This window comes from Lissotriton vulgaris, chromosome 10 (genome assembly GCF_964263255.1).
Source record: "Lissotriton vulgaris chromosome 10, aLisVul1.2, whole genome shotgun sequence".
NCBI classification, from domain to species: Eukaryota; Metazoa; Chordata; class Amphibia; order Caudata; family Salamandridae; genus Lissotriton; species Lissotriton vulgaris.
In genome coordinates, this window is record NC_141698.1 from 638,965,694 (window position 1) to 638,984,514 (window position 18,821).

The window sequence follows — 18,821 nt, forward strand, 5'->3', positions numbered from 1 at the left end:
GGGTGAGATGAAGAGGGACACTGAGTGCCCACACTGTGGAGAAAACCCTCACAACTTACCTTTACGCCACTGCTGTATTTCCAACCATGTGCAGGGAACTAGTGGAGCCCTCAAGCTCCCACATCTGAAACATAGTACAGAATTAGTAATGGCAGAGTATATACGACTGTGTAAAACTAATTTGCTGCACCGCCTTTGTGCACCAGGCTGCTGCACCCCATACACTCCCGCCGCCCAGAGGTATCAGCCAGTCGCTGCGCACCCAGGCCTCACTGCTCACCTTTTTGTGGACAGGGCACCCTCCACATCATGCAAGCCAACAAGTCTTACATTTGGTGCTGCGTCTTTATTTTGCCAGGGCAGAGGACATACTAATGCACCCATCATCATCGCAGGTTGCACAACCACTCAGTCCTTGCGGTGCCATTACCTCAGTGACCAGTGAGGCCACACACGTGGGGGTAGGCCTCCGCTTTTCCATGGCTCAGGCCTACACTGCGGTCCAGCAGGGCACACAAAACATGTAGTGTCCAGACCACCGGGATGGGCCATCACCGTGGGGGTGTGCCTCTGCCGGCCACAGTGCATGTGGTGCGAGCAACTCTAAAATGGCATAGAGCACGTGCGCCCTGTCTTTTTTATTGGTAGGGTCACGTGTCCTGTGACGCCTGTGCTGGATGGGTGTGGTGTGGGTGTATACCAGCCATGAGGGAGTGACTGTGGCATACTGACAACTAGACCTGTGACCAGCAGATCACTACAATGAAAATCTGGGCCATGTAGCGTTGTTGTCCTTCCCTGTAAGCATAAGCGGGGGGGCTGGCCTGGCGTATGCCAGTCCTGCATGAGGCTGTGAAGAATGGCTCCGGAGCTATGGGTGTGGCTCCGTCGTGAGCTGTATGAGGATTCAACTGATGCGACAGTGTTGCCAGATTGGGCTAGATGGCGCACAATTGGGCTATATTTGTACTGTAAAATTTTGGTTTGTGCTAGTTGCCAGATTATAAATATATATACAGCACTCCAGCAAAGTAGTATGTTAAAGAGATTTATTAGACAAATATTTACATGGCAGCCTGCTGCAACATCAATTCCAATGCATTCACTGTCTGCTTGAAGCTGTCCCTCCTTCCTCAAAGTAAAAGTATTGGGCTACTCTGGGCTACCTTTTGGTTGGCTTTGGTCTAGAGAATGCTTAAAAAATCTGGCAACACTGGCATGCGGGTGTTCTTGTTGGAGTGCTGCCGTCACCAGAGTCGCAAGCGCCAATGTGTCACTCTGTGAGCCAAGTCCCACAACATGGCCAACATGGAAGGTATGGGGAATCACTGACCCTACATTCATCCATAGTTCCACACAAGAAAGATGGTGGACATGCACATCTGTGTGGATATGAATGTTTATTGCACATTCTGTGGAGTGTTGCAGTTGTAGCAATACAGGGCCCTGCAAAGCCCAAATTTCAGATTGTGGCACATGGAAGGCAGCCAATTAGAGACAAGCTTGTTGCCGGAGTTAGGCTGCGCCAACATATGTACTTATATAATCACTCCGCCAATCTCCACGCACTTATAAATTCACTATACACTCCTTGCAGTACTCTAATCATCCAGTCTCTATGTACATACTTGTACAATGACTGAGACAAATTTACATAACCAAAGTTTTCCCCCACTGTCGAAGGTAAGCTGGTTGCATAGGCTGTCCAGAGCACAATGTAATGTGGTAGGGTCCAGGGGCAGCATGTTGCATACATAATGAACACACGGACACATATAGATAGTGGAAGTGGGTACGGCACATGTGCTCGACTCCTTTTTATTACCAGGATCACATGTCCAGTGACATCTGTGCTAGATGCGTGTGGGGTGAGTGTAAGCCAGCCCTTCAGGAATGGTTGGTGCTGGCAACAAGTAGAACAGTAATTATTTGATCAGACACAGAGATTCAATCATAAAGGGTCAATGATTTGTGCTGCACTAAGGTAGGGACAACAGATGTGAAATAATACACAAAAGATTCTATCATAAGGGGTCCATGACTTGTGGTTTACTGAGGTAGGGGCACCAGATGTGAAATTATACACAAATGATGGTATCATAAAGGGTCCATGAGTTGTGCTGCACTGGGATAGGGGCATTAGAAGCATTCAGTGTGTGCGCAGCCAGAGATGATGCGTGGTCCGGACGGCCCGCACTGGGAGCAATGTCTCTTGCCTACTGGAATGAGTCATCTGCAATTGCGACTCGATGAGAATGAGGAGCCCTGCTATCCGCAGTGTAGATCGAAGGCAGTAGTCAGCATAGACATCGAGGAATGCTTTTTACAACTTCCTCTAAAGAAAATCCAACATAGAGTACAGTTCACTATGCAATAAATAAATCAAAACTGAATTCAAATTGTGAGCTCTGCTGTCCACAGTGTAGATTGCCACTCAGTGTTCGTTTGGACTTGCTATATGAATTTGGTCATTGTAGTAAATCTATAACTGATATAAAACAAGTTCTTGAAGCTAGGATACTATAAGGATATTGTGTAGGTTTGAGGGACATCATACTTAGTTGCCTACTGCACTCTGCAATTAATGAATGAAGACTCAATTTTAATTGTGAGCCCTGATGACCGAAGTGTAGGCAGGAGGCAACAGTCAGCAAGGGCCCACAGCCTTGTGGCTTTGAGTTGAGCTGCACAGTTATTGGCAATTCAGCGTGTGTGCAGCCAGCAATAATAAGTGGTGCACTGAGCTAATGGCACCTGAAGCAACCAGCGTGTGCGCACCCTGCAATGATGCGTGGTCCAGGCGGGCTACATTGGGAGTAATGTCTTTTGCCTACTGAATTCTGCCTAAAGTCCACATGGCGATGACTTATGGTGCAGTGAGTTAGTGGCACCTCAAGCACTCAGTGTGTGCGCACCCAGTGATGATGCATGGTCCAGGTGGGCCAAACTGGGAACAATGTCTTTTGTGTAATTGATTCTGCCTTAATAAGGCCACGTGGCGATGACTTATGGTACAGTTAGTTAGTGACACCTTAAGCACTCAGCGTGTGCGCACCCTGCGATGATGCATGGTCTGGGCGGGCCGCACTGGGAGCAATGTGTCTTGCGTACTGGACTGCGTCATCTGCAATCGCCACTCCATCTGAATTGTGAGCCCTGCTGTCCGCAGTGTAGATCGAAGGAAGAAGTCTGTACAGACATATGTCTTTGGTGCTTTGCCGCTTGGTTTGAAGGGGGCCTGTGTTGAGGAGGCCCGTGGTCTTGGCAGCAGCCATGTGGTAGGGTAAGGGCCGCCGCTCTGGCAGATGCTTTGGCCTTCTCACAAGTGAACCACGCCTAGAGCTCTGGCCCATTTATTCACACTTCTACGCTGGTGAGGCTTACGTTGGAGCAGCCCACTCCGCTTCTGCTTCCAGGGGGATACTACACAGCTACATGACCAAGATCTTTCCCACTGCCTGAGGTAACATGGTTGCATCTATTGTCCACAACACTACAAGCACCAGCAGTATATGTACATATGGAGAGGATTTTGCTCTGCATAGTGAGGTCTGTCCAGCACATCAACGCTACACTTGGTATTGTGTGCAATATTATTGATGGGTGACTTGCGGCCTTTACACATACTTGTTTGCCAGATTCGCCAACATTCAAGTATTGTGTGGCTGAAGGACCAAGGCGTTTTTGGAAGGTCCGCTGTCCTGTTCTGCGCTGCCTCAGTGGTAGTAGGGAGAGGGGTGGTCCAGGGAGGACGACCTGAGGCTGGTGGCAGTGGGTATTCTGGCCTTCTTGAGTGTCGGAGCTGCACGATCACTAACTTTATGACATGTGTTGTTCTTCAGATGTGATTCTGGGCTGGGATCCCTTTCACAATGCAGGTAGTCATCCTGGTTTACACAATAAAAGGTAAATGTTAGATACTGCTAACGAGGCTTATTTCCTGTTTTTGGGTCGCACCCCAGATTTAGCTGCTCGTTGAAAATATGGGGAAGTGATATTTTTGTGTTAATTTTGCACAGGAATGCCTACTCTGCATATTATTTCTGTTAGTTGTTGCTGTCATTTCTGGCGATTTTATTTTGCGGAAGCTATTGCTGGAAAACTGGAGCTATCAGCTGTTTTCACTAGGTTGAGAATGGAATGATAATTTAAAAAATCACTGAAAATGAACATATTTATTTGAAATTAGCATTTAAAAAAACCTTTGAAATTCACTAAAAAAACATAGGTTTCAGGGACGTTATAGTTACAAATTATCATTTAAAAAACCTTTCTAATTCACTGAAAAAAACATAGATTTCAGAGACGTTATAGTTAGTTGCACATTTCACTTATACAACACCATTGAAATTCGGCCGTTATAGTTAGTGGAGCTGACTTTAACTCGCGCCCCCGCAATGCACTGCTGATGACGTCACATTTTCCTACTTGGAATCCTGACGGAAGGAGACGTACGACGCTTCGGCTCGCAAGACACGTTCTATCTTTTTCACTTTCCCTAGACTCGGGGTCTTTGTTGTGTCGTTTTAAGCACCCTGGTTCGGGCCATCGGAACCCTTTCGAAGGATCCGCGTTTCGATTTACCCGCCAGAAAATTTAAAGCTGTACAAGCGTATCTGTTGTCGTCATGCCAACTTGATTCCGACAGGATGTTGTTTATTTCCAAATTTTAGTATCACCACAAGTTTTAACCACGGTCATTCGAGAAAGTATAGGGAGCGGTGGCACCTGAAAGACATACTTAAAAGACGACAGCACACGTCCTTCTCTTGGTTTCCTCATCGTGCTCGACCTAGTTTTGGGCAACTATACTCAATGATTAAGGAGCGTGCTACCTACAAATAATTATTTGGACCGCCCTGCTCCTGTTACCTATATGAAACCATCTGCTGACTATACCCCCTAATGGAATAGTGTCTATAAGAAGATAAGGGCATAATTAACAAGTGCGCAGTTACTACTACATTTACAGATATAATATACTGCACAATTAATACTGAAAAGGTGCCCTTCACCTTTTTCCCGCCCATCCAATATCTTGCTTGTATAGTCTCCTACTAAAGAACACAGTGGAAGGCTGCTACTAAACCCTTTCTAGAAAAAAAGTGGCTGCATATTTTAAAGTCCTGATGAAGACAAAAGATTGTCGAAACGCGTTGACACAGCCCAAGTCTAACAAAATCTGAAGGAATAATCTGGGAATTACTTTTTTGTATTTTTCTATATATTTTTTTGCCTTTTTAAAAATGTATCAGATTTGTCATCTCAAAATCAATGTTTTATATTCATCATATTTACATAGCAACATTTTCTGAATTGTTTTACTATGTTATTTTTTAAAAAAATATATCGAGATTAAAAATATATTTTTTATATCTTAACAGTCTGTTGTATTAATTGCTCTTTATCAATCTTGTGTTTATCATATGCTGTGACCATAATGTGTTAAGAATTAGCCAGTTCCTTGTAGCATAAGTCTGCCTGGGTATATGCTTTTTCAAAAAGACGTCACATATTACATCATTCATGACATGGTCAGTGACATCACTGATGACATCTCAAATGACATCACTGATGACATCATGCACGTGAAAATCTGATGCACCTCTTTATACATTAATAAAACCTTTGATATACCCACTCTAAAATACAGACTACCATTTTCGAAACAATAGAGACACCAATACCAGTTACTACAATCGCAATCACTGATTCCTAGGTCTACACACACATCCACTCACTCACCCATACAGTCACTCATACATGCAGTGACTCATCAATACAACACTATTATAGGCACTCATACACCTATACAAACACTCACACACCATCACTCATCCAGAGTTATTCACACATCTAGTCAGTCATGCAAAGAATCAATCACACTTCTATTTACTCACCTATACAGTTATACAGACACAACCTCACTTATTCATACAGATACTAACATATACTTACTCTCTTATACAATCACTGATACAAGTACACACTGATCCATACAGTAAAAAAACCATATAATATAAAAAGCGCTGTCTTGTTATAAGACAGATTAGCCTAAATCCCCCCTTTTCTATTGAAGCTAAATGATCATATATTCTAGCTCTCTGGGATTAGTGGCGGACCCCATTCCTTAGCATGCACAGGTGGATGTTTTACATCTCAGTTGATGCAGTACTCTTGCTTCAGGACCTTTGCTTAGTCCCTTGTCCTCAGTTATATAACAGGACATGCGCATTCAGAAACAGCTGCTGCACTTTCTTGTTATGTCTAGGTGCTAGTGTCTGACCAGAGAGAATAACAAGGGGCATTGTCCTTTGACCTTGTCTAGTGTGTTCAGACTAAATCCCAGAAAAAGAATAACATACCAAAACATGTGCAAGTTCTGTGTGAAAATGCTATGTGACACAAAAACAAGTGCGTCAAATAGTAACGTGTGCAAAATAAAAGCAGCCTACAATGTGCAGAGTTAGGCTAACATAGGGGAAACGACAATGGGCCATGCAGGAAACGCACAACAGGGCTTTGTATTAAAATCCATCTGTGGGTGCACGGGAATACCCAGGTTTTGGGCCTGACATCCATAATTTAGTTTTCCCCAACTTTTTGCACTCTTTTTTGCTGGTCTTAGACTCTGCGCACTTTACAATTACTGACCAGTGCTGAAGTACATATGCTCTCTTCCTAAAACATGGTAACATTGGTTTCCACCCAATTAACACCTTTTATTTAATTGTAAGTCCCTATTAAAGTGGTACTGCATGTACTTAGGGCCTGTAAATTACCTGCTACTATTGAGTCTACAGCACTTATTGTGCCACCCACTTACGTAGCTCTTCAAACATGTCTCCGGCCTGCCATTGCAGCCTGTGTGTGCAGTTTAGACTGCCATTTCAAACGGACAAAATAAACCTCTTGCCAGTCCTAAACCTTAATTATTTTTACATATGTTACCCCTAGAGTAGGCCCTAAACAGCCCATATGGCAGGTGCAGTGTATTTTAAAGCTTATACAAATACTTTTGACTTTTACATGTCCTGGTAGGGAAAAAATCTTACATTTGTTTTTCACTACCGCATGGATAACATTGGGTTACCTTATTACATTTAATAAGTGACCACTTTCAATTAGAAGCAGGTAGGAAAGTCAAGTTTGGCCTCTAAAGAATTGTAATTGAAAACCCTCTGTAATAGTAAAGTTGGATTTTAAGTCACAGTTCTGTAAATGCCACTTTTAGAAAGTTAGCATTTTCTAGCCCCAACTGAATATGTGTAGCTTGCAGTTGGTCTTTACGTACTACTCCCGGACAGTGAGACAAAGAGGAAATAGATGTTGATAGGTCATCTGTGAGTTGATAGGGGTGAGCTGTCACCTACTACACTTGCATATCACAAACACTCTGCCTCAGCCCACTCCCAAAGTGTTTCACACTAGTCTATTGTGCACTCAGACAAACAGGGCAAGGGCAGGGAGTAAGGAAATTCCAGACACCTCTGAAGGGGGACGACTCTAGAAGCTTCCCCCAATTCAAACTGGGCACCAAGTATAAATAGTGGACCATGAGGCCCAAACCTTCAGTACACTTCTGGACCTGTGGTAGACTCAGAAGAAGACCTGCTGTGCTGCTGAGAGGAGGACTGGCTTGTTGCCCTTCTACTCTGCCCTGCTGCCTGAGTGAGAAGGACTTGACCTGCGTCTTGAACCCAGAACCACCAGAGGGAATCTAAGGGCTACTTGGCTGATCTACCGATTAAAGCCTGCACCTGGACTCTGCCAGCTGTGAGTCCTAACCCACCCCCCTACCACCAAGTGGTGCCCCTCTAATTCTGGACTCTTGGAAGTGTGACTATATGTGCTCTGCCAGCCCAGCTGTCAGAACCAATACAGCACAACGCAGTCACGACCCAAGGCAGTATCGCAGCCCTTGCAGCTCATGGAACCCGCCACTAGGATGCATCCTTAACACAGACCTCTCAGCTCCTCATCGGAACTGATGCAGCATGATGCATCCTCGATGCAAGCCCACATCGCAGTCCTAGCAGCTCATTGGTTCCACCACTACAGGACGCATCCTTGACAAAAACCCTGCATTGCTCCTAGAGACTGCCGCTGTGTGGTGCAACGCTTCACCAACAGGATTTAAGGTACATTTCTCAGTGGAGCTAATTTTGTCCCTTTAGGCCCGTTCACCATTGTGGTAGGCCTGAACTTGTTACTTTGTCCTGGTTTGGCGTGACCACATAACCAGTTTGCCCTTTGTGCTTTTAAGAACTATTTTAACCTTTAAAAGTGCATATCTGTTTCTAAGTGAAATTTTGTCATTTTGGTGGCAAATTTTATTACACTTTTTTCTATTTTTCGAAATTGGTGTGGGATTTTTCTATTTTTCGAAATTGGTGTGGGATTTTTATGTCTTCACTTTATCACTGTTTCGGTGCTGCATACATACATTGCCTCTAAATTAAGCCTGCCTGCTTTTGTGCCAAGCTACCAGTGGGTTGAACACAGGTTAATATGGGGTTTGCTTGTGTTTCACCCTGACAAGAACTGTGGTTGCTGCTTGAGTAGGGTTTCGCCCCCTCCCCCCAGCCAATAGCCCAATTTCTTACTACATATATAGCCCATGGGGCTCCTCCTTGACACAAATTAATGCAAAGCAATGCATAGCGCTACTTTGTGTAAATCTGAAATTAACACTTAGGGCCAGTTGCATCACTTTTGTGACACTGTACCGGTGTAAAGTGTTGCTAAATTTGGCCCTAGATTTTGTAACATTCTTGTCTGTCTTGTGCTATTTTGTGTTCATTTTTCATTCATGGTCGGGTGATCTATTCTGGAGGAGATGGGAATACTAATCAAAATGTACGTCTTCTGCAACTACCTTCTTCTTCAATACAGAACTTTATTCAAATCATGGCATTTGCTGTTTGTTATTGCGTCAGATTCATTCTCATGCATTTTGTTAATAAGCTGAAAATCCATACAAGAAACATATTCACACCAATTAGCACAGGCAAGCATCATTGATTTTCTTTCAGGCAAAGCAGCTAATAAAGGCTGAAAAAGGAGCGCTAGTCACATTAGTAATATGTCTGGAAAATTTGACATGATGGTGATGAATTTTGCCAATTGGAAAATGTAAATCAGAATCATTAGGTCTGTGCTAGCCTAGAAGAACATGCACTTAAATTGGAATAAAGTTTCTTAAGAACAAATTACCCATTTCAAACAGACTGTCTTGATCCAGCAATTTGTCAACCACAGAACCATTACTCATTTTGCTGCCCAGGTTTGCCATGCCAGACATGGCAGATCCAGGATGGGAAAAGAAACAACGGCCTAGAGCACAGAGAAAACAACTCCCTGCATGTCACGGCTCATGCTTTATGCTTTTCATTAAAAAAAAATGCTTTGGCTGTTCCTTTCACAAAAGCAAAAGAATATGCGATACGAGCAAAAACATTTGATGATAGGGGTGGACTTGTCAAAAGGCCCCAACCAACCTTCCAGTAAATTTCTAGCGAGTGCTCCAATCAGGAATGAAGGACTCGAGGGTGATAGAGGAAAGCAGTGATGGAATGACAGAAGAGGAAATAAGCATCAGGATGGGAGCCAGGAGAGAGGGCGAGGAAGTATGGCAGGATCTGCAGCATTGAGACCGACACTCAGGAGGAACTAGAGGGAAATTATTTATAGCCTGAAGGAGTTTGGGATAGCAGGATACACCCAGGATGAACCAGGGGGAAGTCTTTATAGCATGGAGGAGTATGAGATAGCAGGAGACACCCAGGAGGAACCAGTGGGAGTGTCTTTATAGTCTGGAGGAGAGTGGGATAGCAGGAGACACCCAGGAGGAACCAGATGGAAAGTCTTTATCGTCTGGAGTGTGTTGTTTCAGGAGCACAGCAGTACTTCCTCCTGGCAGAGTATCCACAGGTCCATAAGTGTACTGAAGAGTTGTCTGAGGACCTTAATTTACACACTGAGGCCCTTGTTCTGGAAGGTGGGAAAAGCTTCTAGGCAGTGGCTTTGAAGTGCATGGAATTCCCTATCTCCCCTGCACTGACTCCAAGCTAGCTAAAGTGTCAATGTAGGGTCAATAAGCGCTTTGTACGGAGACCAGACACAGCCTATTCAGGTGTTCAGCTCCTTCCTCCCATCCTTCCAGTGATGGCCCATCCAGTTACACCTAAACTCCCACTGTGTATGGCTGTCTTGGATGAATACGCAAAGCCCCGTTGCTGACTACACCCAATCATGTGCCCAAAGACAGACTACATGTCCCAAATGGCTAAGATAAGCAAATGCCAAGTTTCTAAAAGTGGCATTTTTAGAATTGTAATTTAAAATCCAACTCCACCATAAGTTAGGATTTTTAAATTAGAATACCAGAGGCACCAAATATGAACTGGTTATCTCTTTCCATTTGTAAATTATACATATAAAATGCATTATTAAGGCAAATCCAGTGTTATCCTCTGGAAAAGATAGGCCTTGCAGTAGTAAAAAACGAATTTAAGAGGTTTTTACTAACAGGATATATAAAACATAAACATACATGTCCAACTTTTTAAATACATTGCAACCTGCCCTACGGGCTGGTCAGAGCCTACCCTAGTGGCCACTTAAATGTATTAAAAAAAAGGTTTGGGTTTGCAAAGGGTTATTTTGCCAGGTCAAAATGGTTGTTTAAAACTGCACACACAGGCTCTGCAATGGCAGCCCTGAGACATGTTTAAAGGGCTACTTAACTGGGTGGAACAATCAGTGCTGTAGGACAATTAGTAACATTTAATTTACAGACCCTGGGCACATGCATCGTACTTTACTAAGGACTTACAAGTAAATTAAAAATGCAAATTGGGGATAAGCGAATATTGTTTTAAGGAGAGAGCACATGCACTTTAGCTCTGTTTAGCAGTGGTAAAGTGCTCAGGGTCCTGAGGCCACACAAGTGGTTCCAGCAAAATGGAGGAGAGTCAAAAATCTTTGGAGGAGACCACCCGAAGATCTAACACTTTGGTACTAAATGTTTTGGCAATTGTATACTATGCTTTGGCATAAAACGTCTTGACAGAATCATACTGGCATTCGGCACACGTTTCTTGGGGTCTGCCCACAAATCCTCTGGGAATTATCCACTCGGGTAGTCTGCAGTCCACAGAACTTAGGGTATTCAGGTTGCTTTTCTTTGTCTTGCTTCTGCTGGCATATCCACCCAGCACTGATGCTCAAACTGCTCTAGTGCTTCCGGTAAGTCACACCTCTGCAGGGCAGGCAGACACCATCCTTCTCTCGGCATCAGGTTGGCCTCAGGTCAGAGCTCCTGTCGCTTTCTGCAAGGCCTGCGCAAGTTGATGTTCCTTGGCCTCTGGAAAGCTGGTTAGCAGCCGAACAGCAGCTGTGGTTGCACTGTCCTCCTGGTACTGTGCACAGAAAGTCCTTTTGTTGCTTGAAGGAAACTTGGAACTGCAACATCAAGTGGGGTAATGGCTCCCACTTTTATCCCGTTAAAGCAGACAGGGAATGTGGATTCTCAGTCTGCACTTTCACAAAGGGTTTGTGTGGTTTTATTGTATCTGTTCTTCCAAGCTGTTCTCAAACACAGCCTTTGTGCAGAGTGGTGCTCCTAAAATAGGGTAGTCTCCATTCTGGAGTACCAACATAGAAAGCACAAAGAGGTGTGAGGTTTCTGCAAATAATTCATCAGCAGCCACACTAAAAGTGATCAAGAAAATGACGAAAAGACAGCCTCACCAAAAGGACCCTTCTTACCCTTAACAATAGAAACTTTAATTTCAACCTTCACAGTCCCCATCTACCAAATGGTAAAACTCAGAAAGACTGATCAACAGCTTCTCCCAGCAAAAGGGACAAATCGAATTTCTAAACAAAATAGAATCCAAAGGCCTCCATTTCCATGGTTCATTTATACAACACAATGCAAGTAGGACACAGGCCAATTACACACACACAAATGCATAACATACAGTCGGGATGTTAGCACTAGGCTCTGCATTAGCGTATAGAAGTCGAACTTTACAGAGCTGGGCCAGTAGGTCTCAACTCCTGTGACATAGATAAAAAGGTCTTGTCACAAAACACGGTATGCTGCCACCACCACTTTAAAGCTCAAAGCAAGAGAGGGTTGGTAGTCCTCGGTCAATTTGTGTGCCCACAAAGTCACAGGTCCAGCAAGCCACGAATGTCAATGGAGACGTCTAGGCCTCCACACATTCATTAGATTAGCTTGAGATGAGGATGGATCTAAACTTAAAAAAACAAAATGCCAGATATTCGCAGTTGAGCAGTCTGGGCAGAGGAACACGAATTTAAACCATGCAAGGGACATTCCTGTACCAACAAATAGGGTGACTAAATATTGACAGATATAATCGAAAATTTGAGCACTTGTGGAATTCTTTAATGAATGCCATATCACTGGAAAAAAACTATTAATAAGACTATTGGCAAAGGGACTCCATACAATGGTTGCATATATGGAACAAAGTAGCAATTAACAATTAAAAATTGAAACTTTTCTAGGTCATACTAGATGACGTCTGTTCTGCTACATATTTTTTCTTTCCTTTTCTGACACGCGAGTATTTATAATATATCAATGGAGTTTTTATTCTGTTTTGTAATATCATATCGAACTTGGTTTTGTTTCCTGTTTTTCAGATATGTATGGGTGCCACAATAAAATAGATCTGAGAGTACAACAACTCTGTAGTCATCTAATTATATTATTTATGAAATTTAGGTCTTGTGATCCCCCACCCAGAGTTACCAGGTGCGGAAACGCAGAGCCTGGTTTTATCGAACGAAAAATCCAGCCATTAGAATCGAGGGCAAATGAGGCATGGGCCACCATCACAAGCGCACCCAGTCCCTGCCCAGACCCCTCTTATGGCGAGAAGAAAAGAAAGCCTCCCCAATGCCTGGGACCAGCCTCTCTACCCAGGATGCTGTCCCCACATCATATTTGACCAGCAGCAACCCCATCCCTCCCAGTTACTACCGGCACAAACTTGGCATTCCACCCGGAATGAGAATGGAGATCCACATGCGGATTTGTTTTGGGTAAAACCAGGTCTGCATGTTATTCCCCATTCCGGAAGGAATCACTCATAATTGGATGGAGCAAGGGCAAAATTACCTCCCAGGCCCAGAAATTGCAGCTCTCCATTTGCCAGCCAACGCATAATCGGGCCCGTTGTCTGCTGTGAGAACAATCTCCCTACAGACTAGTGTTCTATTATTCATATCCATAACAGACAAGGACTTTGGTGAAGGTATCCGAAAAATGATGCCCTCATTGCATTTTATTATTGATGTCATAACTGTTTTTTGTGAGAAGTTGAACAGTGTACACATCATTTGTCAACTGTATTTAATCATGACAATGATGAATTTGTTTAGCTTCCATAATATTTCTTAGGAGAAACACATCATGTTTTTATTCAGAATCCTATACATTATTCATGAGAAGAAAGCCATTTACAAATCATAAAACCTATACCCTCCCGATCAGAATTTGATTGCACTGTGCAAACAGGAGATGTGCCTAAGAATAGATGTTCAGTTTTTCACAAAACGGACAAATGGCGCATCCTTCGTGATGGGCGACAGGGAGAGATCTAAACGGTGCTAATCAGTTTTAAGGTCATCCCGGTGTGATCATTATTTTACAAGCTACGTGGCAATCAGCACAGCATATCACCAAGAGAGGCCCTCTGGATGCCACAAGGTGCAGGACATATGTGATTGGATCAGATGAAATGGACTGATGTGCAGTTGTGTGCCAAGTGACAGATCAGGGACTGTAGGAAAAATAAAATGTCATGAAAAGGTACAATCATTCAAAGAAAATAACAATACAAAAGGAAATGATCTGCTCTAATACTGCTTCATAATGTCAGCAGAGAGACGGCTGCCAGTGCACTGTTCAGTCAGTCCTCCCGGGAGGCCACCCTCAGTGTCCACTATCAATGTCATTAAACGTAATACAGATGTCAGAAAGTACTTCACAAGATGGCTGAGGAAAAATAACGAGCCTCGTGTAGGTCAGTCTGCGAACAAGATGTTTTGAAGATGTGAAGTGGGTAAAAAGCACTGCTGGTGATCATAATGGCTTTGTAGGAAAAACTGAAATCTTAAGATCTGTGGATTGCAATGGCTTGATGAACCTTTAAAGAGTAAGGGAATCGGACACACGGAATCTTTCAAACTTTCCCCCGTACATGTTAGTTATTTCTCAGGTCAGTTAGCAGATGGAACAAATTCTCCCCTGAACGCCAGAATACCAAAAACAAATTTGCTTCTCAGGACTGTGAAAAACAGGATTAGTTTCCTTTTTGGGGATAACGCAAGGTGACACGTCAGCTGGATGTAAACCTCCTGCTTCCTAGTTTTTAGGTTTTGCCTGGCATCCACTGCGCAGCAGTGTTCGCGCAGGCGAAATCTTTTGCTTAGCAGTACGGGGCTTTGTCCCGCCTTTCTCTTCCATTGGCTAGCTCCATAAATGGAGGCTAGCCATTGGAAGAGAGATCTGTCCATTATTCTCTGACTAGATTTGTGAGCGTTCCGTAGATTTTTTCACATTCCACCCCTTTTAGAACGTCATACAGCGGTGGGCGGATGTTTTTTTTTTCTCGACATGTTTTTGTCATTTTCGACGTGTGTTTTGCAGGGGTGGGTTGCGCGATATCTGTTTCTGGGATTTGCGAGCAGGTAGCAGCATTTTCTACTATTTTTTTTATTTATTGACTTTGTATATCTACCCAGTTTCCTGTCGTCTTCGTGTACCGTCGTCTGTGGCTTGTCTCCAACTTCCGTTTTTTGTTGTTATTTACTTTGTAGGTCTACCCAGTGTCCTGTTGTCTCGTTGTGCGTGGCTGTTGTCTTCGTGTTCTGTAGTCTGTGTGTTCCGTCGTCTCCGTGTATCGTTGTCCGTGGCTTGTTTTCTTGATCCTCTCGGAGTCCGTGAAACTAAGCCAAGTGTCTGCCAAAGCAGAGAGGAATGTTGACTGCAAGCTTTTTTGTCCTAAAGGAACTGCCCAGAAGGATAAAAGGCCTGTCCGGCCCTGGGAATTGCAAGGTCTCTGCAGATCAGGATGGCGGCTTCAGGAAACCCTCTGTGTGTCTCACTCTTCGGACGAGGTGTATCAACAGAGTCGTGTGTGTGTTGCAGTACTGCTCGGGTCACAGTCCAGGTTGGATGAGGTGCACTGGCCGAGCGGTGATGGCCCCAGTACTGTCATAGACATTGGGTTCTGTAGATCGGGACAGAGGTTCATTCTCAGGACATGTAGGAATCCCAGAACAGGAGCTGCCGGCCGGCCAGAGTAAAGTGCCTTGACACAGCTGTGGGTGGTCTTGGCACTAGAATAGCCGAGCGTGCGGGGCACTAGTGAGGTAGCTTGGTGGGTCACGTTACTGAAACAGAAGAGTGTGCGCGCGTAGGCCTAGTGATTGGCAGGAAGGGAGCTGCGGTCAGGACTGAGTTGCCCGTCTGCCCTGGTGCTGGCACAGGACAGGGTGCTGTGGGAAAGGACCGATGCGAACTGGCCTCACTATGTGTGGTGCAGTACTGGATAGAAGGGGGCTACAGGGCAGGGCTGAGGTGCATCAGTCAAGCTGAGGGTGCTTCAATGAGCCAGGATAGCAGTGGGGCTGTGGGGCAGGACTCAGGTGCATCAGTAGAGCTGTGTGCGCGTCAAAGCGCTAGGACACCAGCGGAGCTGTGGGGCAGGACTGAGGTGCATCAATAGAGCTGTGTGCGCGTCAAAGCGCTAGGACCGCAGCGGAGCTGTGGGACAGGACTGAGGTGCATCCGTAGAGCTGTGTGCGCGTCAAAGCGCTAAGACAGCAGCGGACCTGTGGGACAGGACTGAGGTGCATCCTTAGAGCTGTGTGCTCGTCAAAGTGCTACAATAGCAGCAGAGCTGCGGGGCACAATTGACCTGCACGCGCAGAGCTGTGCGTGCCTTCAGTATTTTATTGGGGTTAATTGGCAGACCTGGCGATACTGGGCGCGGTTGTGTAATGCCAATCTGGGCTCGGCTCCTGTCCAGTCCTGGGACCGTGACAGGTGTGGTCTGTGCGTCCTTTGTGTACAGCCTCAGTGTGCCCTGATACGGTATTATCAGTGATAAGCGCTATATCACTAGTGCGCAACAGACCTGCGCGGCTGTAGCGTGACTGGCAGGAGGGGGAAGGAGGGTACACGCGTATGCACAAAGGACCAATATAATTCAACAATGTAATTTATTGTTTTCAGTATTTCTTGCTATAGAGGTTTATTTCCTAGAGCGCTTCATAGACCTGATTGACGCCAAAGAGCGCTTTGCCGGGGTGGGGAGGAAGGGAGTTATATGTGGGCTCCTTCTGGTGTAGTTGCGATGTCCATGCCCAGGGTCGAATTGATAAAGCGGGCAACGGGGGAGGGGCCGGTACAGGAGTTGGCCAATTTGCTCTTTGTCTGTGCAGTTCAGAAGCCGCCAACGGCCCAGTGGGGGCCTGAGCGACCTCTCCGAGGCAAATGGGCCTCTTATTACCTCTCTTTTAACAACGGGGCGGGGGTGTCATTCAGTCTCCCTCTGTATGTAATGGGTGTAGATTGAGGGGGCCTGAGCAGAAGTGGCCTCACTTATATTCAGGTGTGGTTGAAACTGTGAGCTAATCAATGCACAAGGAGTCCTAGCAAGATTTGAAAACATTGTTGCACTGTTTTCCAAAGAGGTTTCACTTAGAAGTACGTTGTTTGACTGACGATACATTTACGTTCAGCCTTGGCGCAGCTATTTGGAAACTTACCTTTAGAAGGTTGAATGGAGCTGTTAGTACAATGCCGGTATCCTTTCATTTAGCTTTAGGTTCCGTCAATAGTTACCTCGGTTTTGCGTTAGTTTCTGCCTTCTCTCCTGTGACTGGTTGAATTTCCAACAAACTTTATAACATTTCTTTCTTTATGTAAAACTGGCATTAGTTTGTTACCATCACATATCTATGCCTGGCACTGCTTGGGCAGATTACATCACATGGGTTCCTTCTGAGCTGTGCAGAGCAGATGGCCCCCAACCCCCCCAACGCCACTGCCCCAACTAGCCTGCTTCTCTCGCCCTGTGCACCCCACCCCTCCTCCAAGCACCACTTATCACCTTTCGCCAGTCACAGCATTTCCACGGAGCTCTCTGATTGCACAGCTGTCCGGCCCGTCTCCTCTCGGTCTGCAGCTGCTGCTCCTACCGATAATAGTCCGGCTGTGGCCTCTTTTCAGAAGCTGGGATTGATCGTGGGCCATGAGAAACCTGCTAAACAGCCCCAGTGCTGGCCATACAACATAAACATGTCCCTTCGCTATTGACGTGCTCACGTGAAGGCAAAGAGACAAAGCCAGAGGTTTTTTTGGGGGTTTTGCGGTTTTATATAGCGCAAACTCGACCCGATCGCTTCATCCGAGCACCAGTTAGTTACGTTACACAAGCACACATTAGCATTGTAAATGACAATGCCATTTATTTATCGGTTTTCAAAACCAACACATAAATAAAAATGTTGTCATTAACAATGTCAATAGCTCTAACTTTTTTAAAGGCGAGACCGTTGCATTGTAAATGCTTGTTAAAGAAAATGGTAGAAAGATTGACAGGGTAAGCTCACTAGGAAAGGACTGGAATGAGGAAGATAAAGGAAAAGTTAATCGGGTTCTCAAGAAAAGCAAATCACTTGGTGAATAACGAATGCAGTGTCATTGTTGGACACCTTCTCCACAAACTAAGAACATTTTGTGGGAAAACGCTCTTCAGGGAAATGTTGCATTTCTAACTATACATGTGTGGTAGTGCATCTATATGCACACTAGTGAACTTCCTACCAAGCCACAACTATCCATGGAATGTAATACCAATGATCAATTTAAAACTTCAGTTCTGGGCTACCATTTAAAAGAACACAGCAGTACAAAGGCATAAGACGGATAAATTGTGTGATGACAAATATTTGAAGCTGAAAAGAATTTACAGAATGTAGGGGCAGATGTACTCAGCTAAGTGTGGCAAAAAAGTGGTCCCAAACTTCAAATCTGTTTTTGAGATCAGTATATTTTTTGAAAACTGACTTGTGTACCAACAGGTCGGTTTACAAAATACTAAACCATAGTTGTCCACCCTGCCTAATCAATATTAATTAGGCTGGTCATAGTTTGCAACCCACTACAATTGGCTGCATTCACAGAGATGGCGGCCTGCAAGGGTCAGCAGACCATCCATCATGACGGTGATTGCTTTTCAAAAATGAAAACTTTTTATTTTTAATGCAGCCGATTTCCTTAAAAGTAAGCAGTCTGATTTTTAAAAAAAATCCTTTCTTAAAAGAGTTGGTAGCATACTCCTTCTGTAGCTGGCACTGATGTGTGATCAATTTCTCTTCTTTGGCACTATAAACTCACCACTGTCCACAACAGAATACAATTAATTAACAAGGTGGATTAGACAATTCGCCGTAATTTTGACACACAGTTTCTTTCGCCTCACTCTTTTCAACAAATACCTTGGTGTCGTCCAGGAAGGTTACCAGAATTTCTGCTCTAATTTCATGGCAACCCTTTCTGGATACATTAATGCTTAGGGTCCTTGGTGCAATAATAAATCAACGCCTGTCATGATCATTCTCTGCCATCCAAGCGAAAACCCGCCACCAGAATCTGGTGCATGCTCAGGAACTGCGCATGTATGTATAACAGCCACGCCAGAGTACTCAGGTCTATGCAAACAGTCTGGATCTGACACACCCAAGACAGCTTGCCATTAGGAGTACCA